This window comes from Aedes albopictus, chromosome 1 (genome assembly GCF_035046485.1).
Source record: "Aedes albopictus strain Foshan chromosome 1, AalbF5, whole genome shotgun sequence".
NCBI classification, from domain to species: domain Eukaryota; kingdom Metazoa; phylum Arthropoda; class Insecta; order Diptera; family Culicidae; genus Aedes; species Aedes albopictus.
In genome coordinates, this window is record NC_085136.1 from 239,925,393 (window position 1) to 239,942,857 (window position 17,465).

The window sequence follows — 17,465 nt, forward strand, 5'->3', positions numbered from 1 at the left end:
TGAGCAGATTTATCCCCCTATGGTTTAGAAGGAAAAAAAAAAAAAAAAAAACACACACACAGACATCACCTCAATTCGTCGAGCTGAGTTGATTGGTATATGTGACTCGACCCTCCGGGCCTTCTATCAAAAAGTCATTTTTGGAGTGAACATATAGCCTTTCCAGTACACTTAGTGTACGAGAAAGGCAAAAAGGTTCTTCAACACTTACATCCTCAACCCCCATTTAGACAAAAAATTTAAAATTCAAATAGCCGGTTTTCATTTTTCAACCTTCCTTTCAGTCCTGAGCACCCTTGGTGGTGCAGAAGGCCGAATTGAAAGATCCCCATCCTGGGCGATTGTTCGCCATCGCCTTGACCGGTGGCCATGAAATATTTCTGTCGACTTCCTTTGTTTTCTTGTTGAGACTTAACTGCCATGAGCATCTGGGTCTGCCACTGCTGCTATGTCCTGCTGGGTTTCAATCTAACGCTTGCTTGCAGATTTCGTTCCCGCCTCTGCGTAGAGTGTAGCCGACCCACCAAAGTGGAGGTGGGTCCCGAATTTCTGTCACTATCGGCTTTTGATGACATCGACTATAGAGCTCCACATTGGAAATCCAATGGTGAGGCCTCCATGTACGAATTATATACCGCAGGCATCTATTGATGAAGACCTGCAGACGTTAAGTGTTCTCCACTGATACACACCAGGTTTCACTGCCGTACAGTAGCATCGATTTCACGTTCGAGTTAAAAATTGGGGTTTTGGTGCGTTGACTTATCTGATTGTATTTCTATACATTGCTCAAACTTCCAAAGGCTGTAATCGCCTATTTGATCCGTGCACCTATGTCGATCTTGGTGCCATCATCGGCCGTCATTCGTCCAATAAGATATTGTTCGTGCAGTTAAAAATCGGAATGTTTGACACGCGAAAATCGTCACCCAAACCGTGCATAGGACGTACGTCGGGCAGCGTGGGCTGAATAGAGGGCCAGATCCGCTGCCCAGCGCACTACGTCCGACGTTAGGTTTCATGTATGGATTTGGAGAAAACTCTATTGTCGCATGTGAGGAAACTTCGGGTTTCAACCACGACAACAATATTGAAAGCTTACAACATTCTCCACTGCTTGCCCAGCTACCGTAAAGCTGGAAGAGTTGATCGTGTTTACATCCAACGATTGGATCTTGCACAAACCCCACAGCAACCCACGATAAGGAACAGTCGTGTAAAAAATAAAACACTGTTGTGCACGAAAATGCCCTGTACTATGCTTCAATGAGGCCGATGATTTTCTCAGGGACCCCTTTGCACCTGAGGGCTTCCCACACATGTTTTCGTGATTGAGGCGGTCGAAAGCTTGTTCGTAATCAATGGACACCAGATAGGGAGACTCCAGCATGATACGAAGCGTGACAATATGGTCCACACAGGATCGTCCGGCACGAAATCTTGCTTGCTGCTGTCGGAGAGTTGCGTCAATCTTGTCCTGTATCCGGTTAAGAATCACTTTGCAGAGGACTTTGAGAACGATACATAGTAACATGATGCCCCGCCAATTATCGCATACAGTCAGGTCACACTTTTTGGGTACTTTTACTAAGACGCCTTGCATCCAGTCGGCCGGGAAAGTCGCGGTTTCCCATATGTTGCAGAATAATTGATGCAGTAGTTGTGCGGATACTACGGGGTCAAGGGTAATGCGTCGAATCCTTGGCGGATCATGCTGAGGTGTTAATAGCGTGGCCGACACTTGAAAAAGGTTTCCAAAGTGCTCGAACCAGCATTTCAAGTGGTCAGCCGGATCGGTCAATAACTGTATAGACGTGTCTGTCACGGGAATCGTAGCATTCATCTTGGTCCCACTAAGGCGACGTGAGACATCGTAGAGGAGACGGATGTCGCCGGTGTTTGCGACTTTCTCGCCTTCGTCGGCTAGGGAGTGGGATTACCTTATTAATTCCAAACGGAATACTCGGAGAAATTGCCGAAAGAACTTTAAAAGAAGTTTTCTAAGAAATTCTCAAAGGAGTAGCGGGATTAGCGAATTACCACCACCTCAACAGGGCTCCCAACTAACATTTTTGCTGTATAAGAGCTTAATCAACCACTTTCACATAAGCATTTGTTCCATAAGCTCTTATGCAGCTGCTTTTGTTACTTGGGCTTCTAGTTTGGGCACTTTTCCGCTGTAACTCAGTTCATTTTGAACCAATTGAATTAATTTTTGGCACCTATAGTATCTAGCCGTATACGAAATTCAAGTCAATTGTTTTGAAATTTATTGAGTTGTAGCGGAAAAGTACCCAAAGTAGCAGTCACTGCACAAGTGGTTCGGTACCCTACCTGTAACGTTTCCAAACGAATCGCTGAAACTGTTCCAAAGAGTATTAACGTTGAAATTTTTAACGGCATTTCCAAAAAATTGCCAAAGAATTTCCCAAAGGAATTGACATTTTCGAAGAAACGGCAAAACAAGTGTTGTTATCAATTACCGAAAGAGTTTTCAAAGAAATTGCCACAAAAATTGCCAAGGTGTTTCCAAAGAAACTATCGGAATATATCAAAACGAAAGTGCAAATAATATTCCGAAGGGATTTGCTAAGTAGAGATGGAATGCAAAAAGTCAGGTTTACTGGATTAGCTAGGAGTTTCACAATACCCGTTTTTTTTTTTTTTGCTTTTTGGATAAAGTTTCGAACTACTTGGGCACCCGCGTCAATTCCCGGCACCTCACAGCAAAACAAATCAAAATATCACTTGCCGCATATTTTCCAAACGCACTTCCGTAGGTAATCATCTCCAGCAACATTTCCGCAACGGGATCCACAGTCAATGACCTACAATTTCACTCTGAAGTCGCACAAGTGCTCAAAACAAATATTACACGCAGACGAGTGCACTTCGGCAGCACAAAGATGGGTGCCGAAGTGATTCCCCATATGATTTTGCTGGTAGTTCGGCACTGGTGCCGAGGATTGGCACTGGACTAGGTGCAGTAAACTCGTTCAAAATCAACTTTCCGGCAGAAAATCTTCACTACAATCACTGTTAACAACAAGTTCACACCATAAGTTATCTGATTCAGATGGAAGAAGTGGACGAAAACGGTTGTTTCGTTGTGAATTTAGGCAATGAAAAATTTTGTTTACCTGTTATGCCGGAAATAGGGTCGAAAACCCTATGTCTGCTCAAAACAATAATGTCGCCTCGATTCAACACAATGATTTTGTTTGTACAGAAAAAAACAACGAAATCGGTAAATGAATTCCTACTATGCAAGTGCAATGCAACGTCACATTTTCCGTTCATGACTGTACAAACAAGCAATTGCTTAAGTTCTTTGTTGGGCGTGGAGAAGATTTGGATGAATGTGGTCCAATCTGGTTTGCATCTGGATGTTCATGATCAGTCACAAGCTAAACCACAGACGAGACGGTAAACAACTCGGTTGGTTGGCAACAGAGAAATGCTTCAGCGTATGAACAACGAAACTCTTTTCATCGTGAAAAATGATACACTTCATTGTAACGTACCATTCACAGAGGGAAAAACAGAACCCAAAATCGCAACTTTCAGTAGCTACTGGTTTAGAACGACATCAAATAGGGGTTTTGACCCCATTCCCGGCAATAAAAAAATGTAATTTACCTAAATTCACAACGAAACGACCGTTTCCGTCCTCTTCTTCCATCTGAATCAGATACCTTATTGTGTGAACTTGTTGTTAACAGCGATTGTTGTGAAGATTTGCTGCCGGAAAGTTGATTTAAACGAGCTTACTGCACCTAGTCCAGCGCCAATTCCCGGCACCAGTGCCGAACTTTCAGCAAAATCAAATGGGAAATCACTTCGGCACCCATCTTCGTGCTGTCGAAATGCACTCGTCTGCGTGTAATAGTTGTTTTGAGCACTTGTGCGGCTTCAGAGTAAATGTGAATTAACTGCGGATCCCATTGCGGAAATGTGGCGAGAGAAGATTACCTACGGAAGTGCGTTTGGAAAATGTGCAGCAAGTGATATTTCGATTTGTTTTGCTGTGAGGTGCCGGGAATTGGCGTGGGTGCCCAAGTAGTTCGAAACCCTAGCTTCCCACTCTTAAGTACACGCAGAAAAATCTACGGTAAAAATAACCATATTCGAAGTAAATTCAAAAGGAATTTGACATTGTTTTGGCCACAATGATAATGTATGATTGTTTTTACAATTCTGTATGATTGTTTTAACAATCCTGTATTATTGTTCCTCAATCGGAAATCTGACTGAAATAACAATAGTTTCAGGCTTTTGACGAGGATGTCAAGCTTGACATCTACGATATTATGGTACTTTCAAAAATAGTTTTCTTTTACTTTCAATAATATATTTATTAGAAAACAACATGCTTGTTTTTTTTTCTCTGGGTTGTTATTAGTTATATTAAAAAAGAGAAAAAAAAAATCTCATAGAAAAATCAGGAAATCTCCTGATTAATCAAATTTACAACTTTTCACAAGGGTCTTACCTTGTCTAACGCATGCCGCACTAATTCAAATTAATTTTCAATTATGCTTTTCATGTACAACAGCTTTGCATAATTTGAAAGCTATCCATTTTCCAGCATTAGAAAAGTTGTAAATGCTTTTTAAAACAAAACATTCTGCTTGGTTTTACAGAAGTGACCAAGGGATTTATCAGTAAAACTTTTGCATCAAAATACTCTGCTTGATTTTATGTTAATATTGTGGTTTTTACAATCCTATTCGATGCCGAGGGATAGCTCAGTTGAATTGACTTAGAAACAAAGTTGAAATATTTTAGTTTCCACAAGAGTCGCCACAAAACACTGGATTTTTAAATCAAACATAATTTCATATGGATTTTAAATTAGCAAATCTATTTGAAACTATAAGAATTCACATATTTTCAAAAGAATTTCAATGTTTATATTCAACAATCGTTATTTTAGTTTCAATGTGAACGCTTTTCTGTCCGTGTAGAAATTGATAAGAAATCAAATGATGGTGGTCCATGTGATGGTTGATTGTTCACATCACAGAAAAATCCCATTTTGCCCCATTTTCTGATATTATGTACTTCTACAAAAGGCACAATTTACATCACTAAAAATACTCTAAAGTACCTACTACAGTCTTACCCCGATTGTTTGGCATATTTTGATTCGTACCTCACTTATTCGAAATTTGACAAATTGAAATGTGCTTAATTATCACAGCCAGAGATGGGAATGTTCTCATCGTGATGCAACTCACGAGTTAAAACCCAGCATACGGCTAACACATTGTTCCGAGAGTAAGTATGTGAGTTTATTCGCACCCGCCTGCAAAACAAAAAACACTCACGGGTTTTTACACACGAAGAACTAACGTAAGTACGGGAAGTGCATTTAGATGAGGTTTTAAAACTAAATTAAGCAATAATTCATCATAAACTAAAGTTTTGTGTCTCATTGTTTCCAAAAAGATGAACTGCCAGTCGAGTAAATGCAATTTTCATCAAACTGCAAAAACTCAGACCTGCTTCGCGAATCACAAGCAGGTAACGAATTCACGGGTAACGAAGTGCGAACATTCTCGATTCCCTGTTGTTGACGAGAAGGTGTGTTTAACGTTCATTTCTGCTCAGCTGCAATCTTCACCATTTTCCAACCCTGACGCATGCTAGTATACTTCCCTGTCGTAGAGCGATTAATTCTAACTAGGAATAAATAATCTTTTGGTCTTAACATTGCACTTCTAATTCACGTATAGTTTCTTCACTTGACGAGCGGGAGTAATTTATTGAGTACAGTGTCGATCACAGACACAAATCAGGCCAAACATTTCTATAGGTCGTAAGTGCAGATGAGAGGCTCTCTTTAAGTCTCCTTGTTTCGAGTACAACGTACTTGTATTTAAATTTTAAATTTTGATTTACTTCTTGCATTGGAAGGTAGATTAAACAATCCTTTTCCGATCTACACATCACAAATTGTCAAAATGTCCATTGTTCCATCGTAATTATTAAAAGAGAATCGGAACAAAGAAAGCCTCTCTTTTGCAGATTGGACCTTTAGATATGTTTGTCGCCAAATGTAGAGTTCTCCAGAAATTTGGTATTCATTTCTTATTCATGTTCAACTACGACTTATGGATTCCAGAATGATCACTTTTCCCTTATTAGCTAGGACTACTCTAACAAAAACCATTCAGCAGAAAATTCTTGAATGATCTACGTTTGAAAAATGTAACCAACGCAGAAGATAAAGCCATTAACTTGAATATAGTCTAGATATGATAGATACTTAATACATCACTCACTTGTTAAGATTATCCCAAGGCACCAGCTTAGTTGCGAGCCACTTCAAATAATCTAGCACTCGAACAGTTCTGTTCACTAAACAAATGCTCCGCTACTGCTACTTCAGCTTTTCACCGGGCACTTGTCACACGTAAGAACAAAACAAACCGAAATCTTAAACGCGACACGACACTTTCCCAGCTAGGGAACACCTAACAAAACACAAATATTTTCCTACCAACGTCTGAACCGGGAGTTCAAACAAGTAAACCAGCAGCGCACGTCAATTGCGAATACAGGTGTTTTCCGAATTGTACCCCTGGAACGATCTCCCCAATCGCTTATATAGACACCATTCCCGATTTCTGAACAGGCCCTTATCATCTCCATCCCGTGGAAAGCTACCGTGCGCATCAACCATCATCGAATGGCATAAGTGGGTATACCTATCGCAACCACTTCGTAAGTTATGACGTCCTCGCCATCAACTTCGAAGATCGTCGGCTGCCGCCAAAACACCGAAGTCTCGCGAAAAAAGATAAGAAAAGAGTTACCCTTTCCGAATGTCACCAATAATTATCACCGCCCACAATAACGCTGAAGCCGACGACGCAATGGTAGACCGACGAAAGTGATTTACCCCCGCATAGTGGCGACGGCCCGAACACGAAGAGATGCTCCTTCGGCGGCGATGATGGGCGATGAAGGCTCAGTCACTCATTCATAAATTAACTTATACCTACCTACCTGGTCGCACTCAACAGTGTCACGTTCGAAACAGGTGAATGAAAGGCATTCATATTATGGTAGGACGGACAGCGCACAGTCACCCACCTATGCCCAAGTGGAGATCAATTCGACTGATATGGGTTGATATTGATTGCCATTGTGCGGATCTTCCCATCAATCAGGTTTCTTTGCACGCTGTGAACTGATGATGGTTATGCTAACTGATGGACGTTGGAAGGTAGGAAGCTTAGTGTTACAAATGGATTTTGCTTAACTCTCTCCAGCAACCTTGAAGCGGTTTCTCAAGATTCCTTTAGACAGTCTTCCTGCAATCTTTAGAGATTCTGTCATGGATTTCTTCTGAGATTTCTCTAAAGATTCCTTTCAGAATTCTAGCATGGATTTCTTCAGAAATTTCTCTAAGGATTCTTTTATAAAATCATCCATGGTGTGCTACATACATTCCTTCCTCGGAAAATGCTTCACAACTAGCTTCAGAAATGTTTCCTTAGATTTTTTTTAATCATTCGAGAATTCCTACAAAAATTCTTCCAGCTACTACTTACTTCCAGCTACTACTCCTGAGCACCCAGGACTGAATTCAAAGATCTCCATCCTGGGCGATTGCCCGCCACCGCCTTGACCTGCGGCCAGGTCAAATTTCTGTTGGCTTGCTTTATGTCGTTGTTGAGACTGCGCCGCTATGAGCCTGTGGATCTGCCTCTGCTGCGATGTCCTGCTGGGTTCCAATCTAACGCTTGCTTGCCGATTTCGTTTCCGCCCCTGCGTCGTGGCTGATCCACCTCCACTTTCACTCCAGAATTTCTGTCGCTATCTGGTTTTGGTGACATCGACGAATTATGTGCACCATGCACGAATTATATACCGACATCCGTTGATGAAGACCTGCAGCTATTAAGTGTTCTCCACTGATACACACCAGGTTTCACTGGCGTATAGCTGCAAAGATATCACGTTTGAGTTTGCAGCACGTGGAATATGGGATATATCATGATTCGTTCGAGCATTGTGATTTAACGTGTCAACCGGCATCAATAATAAGCAGGATTATTGAGCACCTTAGGCAAAACACACCCACTACCAATGGAAGGAACTTATTAATCAATTTGAATTTTGAGAGACCAGTCTTCATCAGACTACAATTTCAAAAGCTTCATTGTAGCATTGTGATTCATAAGTAACAGATGAAAAATAAAGAATTTCTGGTAATTCAAGTAATCAAAGTTTATCAAAGGGTCATCACGCATTGATGCGTAAGAGAAGACATCAGAAGATATCATTCGTCAGGAGCAACAACAGCAACAACGTAGATCCATTCAGAAGCGGCGAAAATTCCTGACTTTCAGGAGGGAAGAATACATAGAAATGTCAGGATAGGAATCATGGACTATCTTGGAGGGAAAAAGAAAAAAAACAATAGCAAAGGTTGTACGTGCTTGACTTTAGGAGCGGAAGATATGACGGATTAACTAGTGATCGGGTTCAAGGACAGACTTGGAAAGAAGCGAATAAAACAAGGATAGGTATCCTTTGGCAAGTCTTTGAAGTTGGTGCTCAGCGTAAATGGGTTGAACAGCAGCTTCCGCAAAAGCCTTGATGAAAACGGTTCCATTTCTGGTGTAGACGGACATTACACTAAGGTCTTTTTTTACACGGGTAGTTTTTCTGCTTTAACTCGGTCAATTTTGAACCTACCTAGGGTAAGAAATCAAACTTTGAACTAGTCAAATTGTAATCTTAATTTGAACCATTTCGAAATTCATTAAAACGACGTACTTTTTAGGCAAATATTGTCCCGAAAAAGATGTTAAACAGCTTTCCGTAATATAACCTGATAACATGGACTTTAAAAGCATTGAAAAAAGCGTTTTTGTCATGGAAAACAGGCAATTGAAAAATCACTGTGATTCCACCCATTTCCCCCCAGATAAAGCACATTTTCGGTGCACTCGTACAGCTCATGCATTGTATCACACGCAATATGTAAACACGTCAAATGAAAGCTTATTTATCGTAGAATCGATCAACCGAATAATATTCTGCATTATTTGTCATAAAATTATCAAATTTGGGTAATTCTTACTTGGAGAATGTTATCTTAAGTTGAACCATTTGTAATCTAAATTTGAACAAGTAAACGGGGGCGAGCTTCCAGTGTTGGCCTGCAGACTGCGCTAGTGGTTGTTTTGTTTACTCTAGGGGAATGAAAAATTCCAAATTTAGTTTCCAAGTTCCTGAAGAGTTTAGAACATTCTTAGCTGAAATTCCACTGCCTAATGAAAAATAGTTATGGGAATTAGCAGATCCATGTGTTTTTCTATTGTTCAGCACGAAATTGGTTGTTGTGGGAGATGCTCAAGCTGCTGCCGCCAGTAGTTCAAATTAAGATTAAAATTGGTTCAAATTATGATTACGATGGCTCAAATTTAGATTAAAATCATTGTTGACGAATAATCGAATTTTTCAATGAAATTCGGTGCAAATACAAACTTTTTACCACTTAACAGAGAGCTTATACCCGTGGCTTTCATGTACATACGATTTTGCCGTAGTAAATTATTTCCATGTGGGAGAAAAAATCACTCAAAATTTGCACTACTTCGGAAAGCCGCAATTTGGTTCAACTTTTGATTACCTACCCTATCTGAATTTCCGTACACAGGTAGTACTAACCGTGTCTACCTGTGTAAAAATTTTCATGTGAATTGGCTCAAAATTGACCGAGTCAAAGCAGAAAAACTACCCTTGTAAAAAAGAGCTTAGGGGCTGTTCATAAACCACGTAGACCAAAATTTGGCCATCTCAGAACCACCCCCCCCCCCCTCGTAGACTTTTGTCCATACAAAAATTTTGAAATTTGTATGAAGCGTAGACTATGGCCCCTCCTCCCCCCAAAAAGTCTACGTGGTTTATGAACAGCCCCTTAGTGTAGCCTTTTTTCAATTTTATAGCCAATGCCTTGATTTTTCGTGCCTCCTCGGTTATAACGAGAATCTAAGTTGATGAAGATTCGTTTGTTCACGTCGAATCCCAGGTGTGATAGAGAAAGGTCCCGAGATGATAGATACCGATTGTAGAACTCATCTCTTGCAAGCTTGAATGAGAATTGCAGTACGATCGGTGGAGTTGCTCCAGCTGGAATCAGGGTCCTTGCCAAACGTTACGAGTAGATATGCGGAATGCAATCGTGACCGTAGCCCAAAGAACTTGAAATGCTAGTAACGTAGCCCATTAGATCCTCCGCAGCAAGGTAGGGAACTCCGGAAAGCAGCAAATCATTCCTCTTCTCACCGACCAAAATACGTTGCTTGTTGTTGCTAACATCAACACCGATTTCCATTACTGAATCAGATAGGCACCTGATTTCAGATGAACATTCTGATTGGATTTTGCGCACATCGGCACGCAGTGCACCGAGAAAAATTTCTACTCAATGACTGAGTTGGCCTTACTCAGAAATCTAAAAATCCTTTGTTTTCTTACTCAGTTTCGGCTAAAAGTGGGACAACCCATTGGCAATGGGTTGTCCCACTTTTAACGGATACTGAGTAAGAAAACAAAGGATTTTTCGATTTCTGAGTAAGACCAACTCAGTCACTGAGTAGAAATTTTTCCCTGTGTGTGTTTATCTCTGCCTGTAGATCACGTTTACAGCTATCTACTGCAGTTTCAATCTTGGTGTTAGACTAATGTTATCAAACATGTTTTGCATCCTCAGTAAAAACTCGTCCAGTGATTTTACATGTCCATCAGCAGCATCCTCTCTGGAACGTTTCAGTTTCTCTGCTTCGGTCAACACAGGTGTAGACACCGACAGGATTGTTTTGGTTTCACTCGTCATACTCTCTGGTTGTGTGAGATTAGTTTTAGAAACCGCCGACCGAGTGGAACATTGAGTGCCCAGGCTGACTGATGAAAGCTCGAATGAACCAGTGTGATAAGATGGCAGCTAATAGCAACAAAAACTACTATCACCGATTTTGGCAGAATTAATCTGAAGACGACAACCGATTAAACTGCCAACCTTCACTGTCTTCGTCAATAGACGCTACTACCGAACACTACCGAACGACGATGCTTCAGTTTAAATCGGGTTTTAATCGAAAAACGGGACACAGAATCACAGCGCTAGGGGTTTCACTCGCAATTCACGATCATCCCTTCAGAAACTGAATTAGGTAGAGAGACTCTTGGAATTTATTGATTGTGGAAATGTTGCGGTTTCTCATATGTTGCAGAATAAATTATTCCAGCAATTTATGTTAAAAAATAAAAAATTCAGATGTTTTCCAACAGAAATCCTGTATTTTTTTTTAGAACAACTTCCAAATTTTCCTCCAATAAGTAAGGGATTCCTTAGGGACTCATAAAATAATCAAAAAAGTTTCCTTTAGAAATTCTTTCAGGGATTTCTTCAAGAAAATTCTCCAGGGATTGCTTTCGTTCATTTAGGAAGTTTTTCATTGATTTCTTATGAAACTTCACCTGGGATTACTTCAAAATTTCTTCTAGGGTGTCCTTCAGAAAATCCTTCAGGAGGAATCGAAAGTTGTACTAGGAATTTAGGCCCAGGCTAATTTATCACCGCAATCAGAAGTTCTTTCAAAGATTGTTTCACAAATAATTCTTGTCAGCAACTTTAGTTTTCAGAAAATATTGAGAACCGCCTTCAGGAATTCACACAAAGATGTTTTCTTGAGTTCCAGTTGTATTCCTCCATATATTTGCCCAGAAATTCTTCAAGCTGTTCTTTCAGACTTTGCTCCAGTAATATTTTCTTGGAATTTCTACAGCAATTCCAGAGGAAATTTCGCAAGAATATCCTTATAAAAAGTGTTTCAATCAATTTATCTTAGAGTTCCTGCAAGCGTTTCACAAGAAGTTCCTTTCGGTATTTCTCCAGAAAATTCATCAGAAAATTCCCTTAAGTTTTCTTTAGAAATTTCCGTGAGATTCCTTCAAAAAATACCTTCAGGGATTTTCACAAAAATCAGACTGGAGATTTAAAAAAAATATTTGTGGATTCTTTGAGTATTTTCTCCATGAATTCCTTCAGGAAATTTCTTCAGTGACTTCTTCAAAAATACCTTCAGGAGCTCTTTCAGTATTTTAGAGATTCATAATGAATTTCAACAAGCGATTTCTTAAATCGTTATTCCATGGATTTTTACTTCATAAAATTAACCTACCTTAGAAAAATCCTGTAAAAACTCCTTCAAGAGTTCCTAAAGCAAATCATTGAGAAAAAGTTTCAGGGATTCCTACGGATGATCCTTCTAGAGTTTTTCCGGAGCTTCGTTCCTTGACACTTTTCCAGGAATATTCCAAAAAATAATTCTAACAATATCTGCAGGGCGTTCTTCAGCAGTTTTCAGGTATAATTCCTGTTCTTCACAAAAAAAATTCCTTAGTGATTCCTTAAAAATATCCTAAAGGACTTCGGTGTTCAAAAATGTCAGCATAATTTTCACTCATATCTTGATAATTGTACATCTTCAAAGCATTTCTCCCAAGGATTTTCCAGGAGTTCTTTAAGGTATTGTTCCAGAAATTTCTCCTGGGACTCCTATAGAAACTCCTGAAGAGTGTCCTTCAGAAATTACTTCAGGGATTTCCGAGGGAATTTCCTCGGAAGCTCTTCCAGAAATTCCTTAAGAAATTGCTCCATAAATCAAAATTACCATCAGAGTGTGAACACTGAGCACTTGCCCTCGTATATTTTCAAGATATGGCGTCCCTACCAGTGCTGAAAAATTCATTTCGTCATATCTAAATTCAATCACCTACAGCTCATTTTAGAAGCTGTACCTGAGAATATGGTATTTGAAAAACTTGTGCGGCTATAGGAAGTCACGGAAAATACGATATTTTTCGAATATTCAAGGTAAATGTCACGGACTACCTTCGAAAAATGCCAATGATATTCACGGTGAATATCATTTGACATTTTTCAAAAATAGTCCGTGACATTTACCTTAAATATTCGAAAAATAGCGATTTTTCCGTGACTTTCTCGTAGAACTGGTCTAGCCGCACAAGTTTTTCATACACCATATTCCCAGGTTCAGCCTCTAAAATGAGCTGTAGGTGATTGATTTTAGATATGACGAAATGAAATTTTCAGCACTGGTCCCTACGCTCCTGCACTGTTTCTTAGTCTTCCGCAATACTTTGGTACAAGGGGAGTCCTCCCTCTGACCAGCCGTATCTTGTCGCAACCCGGGTTTTTTTTCCGATCCGGGACGGGCCGGCCTTTTCAGACCCACCCTTCCCATCTATCCGGGCCGCCTGGCAGGGGTCGGACTATACTACCGACCTTCGGGGTTAAGTACCGCCTGGCATCTTCTCACCTGACGGCTACCTCAAACGTATTTGCGATTATTTGTCGCGAGCAGCAGCATCCGACACACTGAAACTGATACTTAGCAGCCCTGGTAAGGGGCTGTCCATAAACCACGTGGTCATTTTTTTGGGACTTTTCAACCCCCCCCCCCCCCCCCCCCGCGTGGTCATTTGTTCATACAAATTTTTTTCTATGTCCATACAAAATGGTCATTGGCCGAAACCACCCCCCCCCCCCCCCCTCATGACCACGTGGTTTATGGACAGCCCCTAAGAGCATGCTTACTTAACACGCTTGTGCATTTGAATTTCTGGTGCACTATATAACTGATATTTCAAGACGTTCAAGATTCCTTGATCTCCTCCATCTTGACCGCTGTAAGATTCTCTTGACAAATACGCATAAAATCCAGCGGCAGACCCTCCTCTTTCGGGAGAAAAAGGGCCGCCTGCGGAAACGAGACATCTGACATGGGCCATGCTCGATGAGGACCTGCAAGTACTCGGAGTTTTCGTGCAACGCGTGCTAAGGACGATCTTCAGCGGTGTGCAGGAGAACGGTGTGTGGCGGAGGAGTATAGCCACGAGCTCACTGCACTCTAAGGCGAACCCAGCATCTAGAAGGTGGCAATAGCGGGAAGGATACGGTGGGCAGGGCATGTTGCAAGAATGCCGGACAACAATCTTGCAAAGTTGATGTTCGCATAAGAAGGCATGGAGCACAGAGAGCACATGGGCGGACCAGGGGAGCGTGATCTGGCGAGCGTTGGGCGTGACCTAGGATGGAAAGCGGCTGCCACAAAATCGAGTATAGTGGCGTAGTATGGTAGATTATGTGTTGATTATGGGTCATTACCAAGATTTGGGAGGAGGAAGTATTACCGGAGGAATGGATGGAAGGTATCGTGAGTCCCATCTTCCGGGCGACAAGTTGGATTGCGAGAACTACCGCGCGATCACACTACTGAGCGCTGCATACTCTTTCAAATTTTATGCCGCCGTCTATCGCCGATTGCAAGAGAGTTCGTGGGGCAATATCAGGCTGGATTCATGGACGAACGCGCTACAACGGACCAGATGTTCGCCATCCGCCAAGTGTTGCAGAAATGCCGCGAATACAACGTGCCCACACATCACATGCTCATCGATTTCAAATCGGCGTATGATAAAATCGATCGAGAACAGCTATGGCAGATTATGCACGAATATGGATTCCCGGATAAACTGATACGATTGAACAATGCGACGATGGATCGAGTGATGTGCGTAGCTCGAGTATCGAGTCCCTTCAAATCTCGCAGAGGGTTACGGCAAGATGATGGTGCCTGCTGTGCAACATTGCTTTAGAGGGTATAATTAGGAGAGCGAGGATAAACACGAGTGGAACGATTTTCACAAAGTCCGTTCAGCTGCTTGGTTTCGCTGATGATATTGATATTAATGCTCGTAAATTTGAGACGATGGCGGAAACGTACATACATCCGACTAAAGAGTGAAGCCAGGCGAATCGGATTAGGCATTAATGTGTCGAAGACAAAGTACATGATGGCAAAGGGCTCCAAGGAGGAATCTCCGCGCCCGCCACCCCGAATTCCAATCGACGACGGTTATGAAATCGAGGCGGTTGAAGAATTCGTGTACTTGGGCTCACTGGTGACCGCCGACAACGACACCAGCAGAGAAATTCAGAGGCGCATTGTGGCAGAAAATTGAGCTTACTTTGGACTCCACAGAACTCTACGACCGAACAGAGTTCGCCGTCACATGAAGTTACCTATCTACAAAGCGATGATTAGGCCGATAGTTCTCTATGGGCACGATACATGGACCCTACGTGCAGAGGACCAACGCGCCCCTGGAGTTTTCGAACGGAAGGTGTTGCGTACCATCTACGGTGGAGTGCAGATGGAAGACGGGACTTGGAGAAGGCGAATGAACCACGAGCTGCATCAGCTGCTGAGAGAACCAACCATCGTCCATACCGCGAAAATCGGGAGGCTACGGTGGGCGGGTCACGTCATCAGGATGTCGGATAGCAACCCGACTAAAATGGTTCTCAAGAGGTTCTCAACCGACCGGTACAAGAAGACGTGGTGCGCAGCGTGCTAGATGGGTCGATCAGGTGGAGGACGATCTGCGTACCCTTCGCAGAGTGCGGAACTGGAGACACATGGACATGGACCGAGTTGAATGAGGAGACGACTACTATGTACAGCAGAGACTACTCAGGCCTTAGCCTGACCGGTAAGGTAAGTATGTGTTATCCAAATTATGATGTTTTACAAACAAATGTTTGTATGGAATCTGTTGTTGCCTTTAAAGAATAAAATTTTCTCGGGAATCTTAGTTCTGAGTCACATTTCTATTTTCTGTGCCAAAGATTACTCATGAGGGCTATCTCCGTGCATTCAGCAACCTCATATGTAATGCTCCAATCATCGAGCTTATTATCTCGACAACAGTGAAAAGCCAAGCCAGACATTTTCAACCACAGAACCTGTCCCACGACTGATAGCTGGAGTGAACAAGAATGTCGTTGTCAACCAACCGTCTACCATGTGGCCGGCAAATTTTGATGGAATGACCGGTGGTTTACAGGTATCAAAACACCTCATATATAGAACCTTCTGAAGAAAACAGGTGACTCACGCTTTTTTTTTTTCAATCCCTCTACGCACCAGACGCCTACCAGTCATATGTAATCTCAGAAATCAGTTGCTTTCTAGTTGAGACATCATCATTCTAGTTGTCAGATGTCTGATTGCACCTATACGAACCACTACAAGCGTTTAGTCTCATGCGTTATCACCTCACCAATCCAAGTCGTGCCTCCAAAATCGCCAGATATCAACGAGCGAGCCCATCAGCCAGCAACAAGCATCGCACCGTTCACCGCACGCAAAATCGCGCACTTCCATCAGCCAGCCAGCTCCAGCGTCCCCATGAATGACCTTAACACCTTCTGCTTCTGGTCAGCACGTGAATGATGGAAACCACCTGGGGACGCCCTTTTCAAAAGGCCCAAACAATACAATGGCAATCACGCTTTTGTCGAAAATATTCGAGTGATTTGTATTGTCCACTCGACCGGGCCGGAGAGATAAGAAAACCGGTTCCGTATGTTGGAACGCGTGACACCGATAAAGTTAGGAGAGACAGACGACGACGACGGGGCAGACGATCGCTGTGTGCTGGTTGTTTTTTTTTTTTTGTGGCAAATGTTGATGATTAGGTAGCTTAAGGTATCAACATACCCTGGTCAAACCTGGTCGAACACTACAGGCCAACTCGATAAGCTCGGTGCAATAGCATCTTTCAGGAATCCTCCTGATGTTCGATTAGAAATTCTTCCACAGATTCCTGCAGAAAGGTATCGAAAGATTTTTTTCAGAAAATTTTTGATGGTTGAAAATTTGATAGGTTAAACAAATTGTAAACTAACTAGGCAGGGTTGAACCTGAAATACCACAGAATGCAGTTGTTATAAATTCCTACGTAATTTTCTTAGAATATTTCTGTAGGGATTTCCCATTAGAATTTTCATAAATTCCTTAAGGAAACCTTCCATAGATTTCCTCATTAGTTCTTTCATGGCTTCCTTGAGGAAAAGTCCCCAACTATCGTTTTGGACAGTATTTCAGGATTTCTTGAGAACTTCATCCAGCGATTCCATCGCAACTTCTTCCAGGGCTTTTAAACGAAATACTTTGAGAGATTTCTTAAAAAAAACTTCCACAAATACATTGAGAAGTCCCACCAAAAATTAAATTCATCCAGTAACCGCTTAAGAAAATCCTCCAGCAATTTCTTTACGAAACTTTTTCTGATTTTTCATGATCTTCTAGGGAATTCTATTACAATTCCTCCAGGGATTCCTAAGAAAATAACTTAAGGGATTTTTTCTGATTTATTTTTCCCAGAAACTCCTGTTCAAAATCTTCCGTTGATTTTTCCAAAATTTCTAAATGTTGGGTTTCATTTGAAAATCTTTCATGAATTTCTTAGAATATTTCTCAATGGACTTTTTGAAAATCTTGTATGGGATGCCTCAGAAATCTTTCCAGAGTTTCTTTCAGAAATCCCTCCAGCGATTGCATCAGATAATG

At 41.6% G+C, this 17,465-nt stretch overlaps 1 protein-coding gene across 2 annotated transcripts in view; it reads right to left on the bottom strand.

Annotated features, from left to right (window-relative positions):
- The window catches only part of LOC115259537 (sodium-coupled monocarboxylate transporter 1), a 105,607-nt gene that overhangs the window by 62,774 nt on the left and 25,368 nt on the right, over positions 1–17,465 (bottom strand). The window contains exon 1 of one of the 2 annotated variants that reach the window (XM_062846493.1): positions 6,288–7,465. The exons of the other annotated variant lie outside the window; for it this stretch is intronic. The gene's annotated coding sequence lies outside the window, so the exon portion shown is untranslated. Of the gene's footprint in view, positions 1–6,287; positions 7,466–17,465 lie in introns of those variants that run through there. 2 annotated transcript variants of the gene reach the window in all.